Here is a 5,729-nt window from a genome sequence, read left to right as displayed (position 1 = left end):
ATATGAAAACAAAAGGGCAGTTTCCTGTAAAGTTGTTATAGCACATACTTTCTAATGACATAATCAATTTAAAAAATAAAAATAAACTACAGAATAAAAAATATGGATATGCAATTTTTCTGGGACCCCAAGTGTCAATGTGTCATTGTTCTGGGACTCTAAAATATGGTATTCCCAACAGAATGTATTTCACACTTCGGGCTAGATTTACTAAACTGCGGGTTTGAAAAAGTGGAGATGTTGCCTATAGCAACCAATCAGATTCTAGCTGTCATTTTGTAGAATGCACTAAATAAATCTGATTGGTTGCTATAGGCAACATCTCCACTTTTTCAAACCCTGCAGTTTAGTAAATATACCCCTTCATCTACATGAAAAAACAGTCAGTATTTAACTTATGTGCAAAACAGAAAACTAATTTTCACCCCTTGCATTGTAACATGGTTTTGTCCAGGAGACTTAAATAAGAAACTTCTTAATTTAAGATCCTAATCAAAAAGCAAAATAATGTTCGCACTAGGTAGGAAACCTTCCTCTTATAACAAGTAATATATATAAGAGTATTCTTGTGTATTATCATCACAAATAGAATTTTAATATCTAGAGGGATGCACCAACAACTCAGATGAAGGATCAAAAACTGGAGAGAAAAGAACAAAGGGAGTTGTGGCTAGAGGAGCAAGGGCACTAGTCTCTGTGTGTCTGTGTGTGTGTATGTTAGGGAATTTAGACTGTACGTTCCAATGGGGCAAGGACTGATTTGAGTGAGTTCTCTATACAGCGCTGCGGAATTAGTGGTGCTATATAAATAGCTGCTGCTGATGATGATGATGATCCCTCACATGTCCAGCATTCCATAGGTTATCAAGAAACCAGTAATAATAAAATAATGGGGATAATGCTTAAATGCAATTTCAATACACCATGAAAATTAGTAATGGTTAACAAAAATTGAACATAACATTTAATACAACTATAGTTTTTGTATAGACGAATCTGAACATTTGGACAATCAGGCTGTTTTCAAAGTGTCGTGTGCTCAGTAGAGCAAATGTCTCTTTATATACACACCGCTAAATAAACATACAATAGGTTACAAAGAAACAAAATGTAAAGAAATACATTTAATGTATATTCTCAATTTATACAAAAACTAATGCACCTAGTCTACATTGTGAGAGGAAACCCATGCAAACAAGGGGAGAACATACAAACTCCACACAGATAAGGCCATGGTTGGGAATTCAACTCATGACCCCAGTGCTGTGAGGCAGAAGTGTTAGCCACTACACCACCATGCTGCCCAATAGCCCTCCTAATATGTTCTGTAACAATCATTTCTTAAAATCACCTCCTCCAGTGAGCCGATTAATCTTCCCCGTCATGGTGAATTTACGTTCACTAGTAATGTAGTGGCCAGCTTCAATATAATGAATTGTCATGGGAATATATATAAATATGCTCAACCTTCAGATGAACAGTTCCTGAATTGTTGGTAATATATTAATAATGTCCCCATTTGTAATTGCCTATAGGAACTTTAGGTAACTATGTGGCTTGCGTCTTTAAATGTATCACTATGTGCAGGTTGATTCCAAAGGGAGGAGTTATGCTTATATGGCTTACATGGAAGAACTTATCAGCATCTCGTGATTCAGTGCATACTCATTTAACCCCACTAAATTGAGACTTGGGAATCTGGATGCAAGTAAAATAAGAGTGAAAAGAATGGTATTGCAAGAATGAGTTAGTAGAAACGGGCTTCCTGCATAATAATATATATTGTCACATCAAAAATCAAAACTGGTTGCTTGCCATACTGTAACATGAACAGTAATTCCCCAAAAGATAAATTAATATATTTATGAAATTTTTGAAGACTAAAATCTGTATTTGGCCATAAGAAAATAACATTATTGATATATAGAAATTAAACTATAAGTTGTTCTTTGAATGGAAAATCAGAAGCAATAATGTGGAAAACAGCCAACATAAATGGTTTGAGTGCTACATCATCAAAACTACTTTAAATGTTATAAAATAGGTGGTTTGTAATTTAAAAATAATTAGATAAAAAACTGTTTGGAGACATGGGGGTATATTTACTAAACTGCGGGTTTGAAAAATTGGACATGTTGTCTATAGAAGCTAAACAGATTCTTGTTATCATTTATTTAGCACATTCTACAAAATGACAGTTAGAATCTGATTGGTTGCTATAGGCAACATCTCCACTTTTTCAAACCCGCAGTGTAGTAAATATACCCCATGGACTGTTTTGAAATCAGAATAACCAGGATCAGTAATTGAGGCCTTAGTGGTATATTGATATATAAAGCCTATTTTATTATTATTATTATTATTATTATTATTATTATTAATATCCTTTATTTACAGGGGGCCACAAATGGCCCCCAGCGCCATACAGAGTGCAAACAACAACACAGTACATGGTATTACAAAACAATACAGTAAACAAATAACAATACAACTCTCAACACAGATAATAATGGCCTAATTGAGCATTAGGGTACAAGGGGTATATTCAGTACAAGCTGAAACCTGTGCCCATAAACCACTTAAAGGATCAAAGCCGCTAATGTTTATAGTCGCTAAGAATGTGACATGATCAGTAGCCAATCTTAAACTGGCTATAGTAATCCAAGAAACTAGAGAAGCAATTATTTAATCAAACAAATGACATTAAGTTTCCAACACCAACCTATACAAGGAAACATTTGGGAAAGCAGAAGGGTGTTTTTCACCCTGTATGGCTCTTTGATACCACATAAAAAACTGGGACAATGGGACAATTAGTAATATCATCAACATCACTATTTATTTATATAGCGCCAGCAAATTCCGCAGCGTTTTACAATTGGGAACAAACAAAGTAATAAAACAATACTGAGTAATACAGACAGAGAGGTAAGAAGGCCCTGTTTGCAAGCTTATAATATATAATAGACTCTAGCTTGTGCATCTGCAATTGTTACCTATACACTACTTTGCTTTACTATTGTCCATGCAGTATTGAGCGCAGTTGGACCATTTTTGCATTCTACGTATTGAGGGGACTGGTTTACCCCGTCCGTATTGCAGCTCATACTTGTTCCACTGTCCAGTGCATCTTTCCACCACCTCTGTATTTATAATATATAATGTTCAGTACTATAGTGATTAGACAACATTTGAGAAATTCACATATGGCTGATCGCAAAAGAGCATATTGTTGAATTCATTTTCAGAATAAATCAATATTGTCCACGTGTAGATTTTGCTATAAAAAGAGATTTACTTAATATTAGATCTTAAGTTCCAGAGTTACAAAAGGCATAGCACAGTAGTTCATATACGACCTGTCCCTACATGGTCCAAGCAGACAGAAAGGCTCGTGAATGGACTACAGGCTAATTTAAACACTTTTACAATGGTGGGTGTGTTTAAAAAATGATGTTATCACAGAGGTCATATGGATAACCATCCAATGAATCAGCATACACTACTTAAAGGAGATTTTTGCACAAGATATAGTTCCTATCCTTTTCACAGTATTTTATCAGCAATTCTTCAAACAAACAATATGTATAATTACAATAATACTGCAAATCAGGTTGCTCATAATAAAATCTATTATTATTATAAATACAACTTCAATATCTTTTTTGCGATTTCACCTGTGGTGCAGGATCAACTTAGGCTCAGCGGTAGCATTCTATACATCACAGTTATTGATTATGTGAATTAATATAGTCATTTGTGTTTTATACTCATAAAATAATCCTATGTCAGAGAGCTTAAATATTAATCCCTTTAGTGCTACACGTTGACTTTGTGAAATATTTTCATCAACCATATAAGGGGACCTGTCAATATCAATACTGACCAATTCCTGAACAATTCCTCAAAAATGTAATCGCAGAATTACCTTCAAATAGAATTTTAGGAATCCACAGGAATTATGACATGATGTTGTAGTAAAAACAATATGCTGTTTACTGCAATTCATCACATATAGTGATTTAAGCATAAGCACACTGGATATTGCAGTAACCAAATGAAGACAGGTGAAAACACAGGCTCTGGGGTAATTCTGGAATATAACAATATTTGTGGAAATGCAGGAATATAACACTGACCAGGAGACACTAATTTGCAAACCCAGGTATCAGGAACCAAGAGACTGTTGGAGGCAGAGCCAGGAACTGCTTAATGCAAGGTCAGAAGCACACAGGACACAGATACAGGAACCAAGAAGCTTGCATATAACGCTATCACTGGCAATGAGTTAATAATATATATAAAGTACAGTTTTCAAGAGCACTTAGATAAAACCAATACTCCCTTAATTGGTCTCACTAAGTCATGCCGTTACAAAACAGTCATATTTATATATTTTCAGTACATGGTGCATATTTATATGTATAGTGCATTATTAGCCTAACTAGGTGCTAAGTCTCTGGAGATCGAAGGGCAATCTGGGGGGCGTAATCGAGGAGGTAGCCAAAGATATGAAACCAAACCAGGCACATGTAAACTCAAGGGTTGTCAGAGCCTGGAGAGTCATCTTACACATCCAGGAGTCGATACAAAGATAGTCAGCCAGAGAGAAAGTCAGGAACACATAGTATAGACACAATAATGTGGCAATGAACTGCCAGACTTAAACTTCCCCAGAATTAAGAGAATTGGGTAAGGACAGGAATTGGGTCGGATGGCTAAGTGGTTAGCACTTCTGCCTCCCAGCACTGGGATCATAAGATCAATGCCTGACCATGGTCTTACCTGTGAGGAGCTTTGTATGTTCTTCTGGTGTTTGTGTGGGTTTCCCCCCACACTCTAAAAACACACTAGAAGGTTATTTGGCTGCTATTAAATTGACCTTAGTCTCTCTCGGGGTGTGTATGTTAGGGAAGTTAGACTGTAAGCTCCAATGGGGCAGGGACTGATGTGAGTGAGTTCTCTGTACAGCGCTGCGGAATTAGTGGCAGTATATAAATAAATGATGATGATGATGATGATGGCTGATCTGAGCATGCTCCAGGCAAGTTTACAAGGTGCAACTTTTCTAAAATAGTAACTTAGATAAACAGCTTCCAGTGTGGCTCACCAGACATCATGTGCTCTCATCCACAAGACCTAGAATCAAGTCCCGCTTCTTCTATTTAGCAGTGTTTGCGCCAGATTCCAGAATGTCAGAGAACAATATGTCTGGGTAAGGTACTGGTATTTACACTCTTTACTTACATAGAGAATTAGAAGGGGTTTAAACATAGACCCAGTAGACACTTTAGCTGCTAGTAGAAAAGCGGCTCCATTACAATTTCATAGCAGTGTGCTAGGGGATATCTATCTTTCGATCTATCTATCTACACACACACACAGAGGCCATAAAAAGTCACAGCAGTCTAATGATCTGGTATAACTAGCCTCAGCTAGTTTTATTAAAGATGACAAACAAAATAAAACAACAAAATAAATCCTAACCTGTCCGTTACTAATACATTAGAGAATCCCTAAGGAAGAACCTAATGTCCAACTCACTAACAAACAATATATGTCCAGTTTAATTCACTTATGAGCATATAGCAGTTTTCTCTCCCTACGGAGGATTCCAGCCTCTTTCACCCAGGTAATTAGATAGATTGACTGAGCAAACTGACACCTTATAAAACTACACCTTGCAGGTACAACTATTAATTAGCCTGCTGCCTCAATCTCAGCTTAGA

The sequence above is a fragment of the Mixophyes fleayi genome, chromosome 10 (assembly GCF_038048845.1).
Source record: "Mixophyes fleayi isolate aMixFle1 chromosome 10, aMixFle1.hap1, whole genome shotgun sequence".
Classification (NCBI taxonomy): Eukaryota; Metazoa; Chordata; class Amphibia; order Anura; family Limnodynastidae; genus Mixophyes; species Mixophyes fleayi.
Note: the sequence above shows the minus strand (reverse complement) of the source record.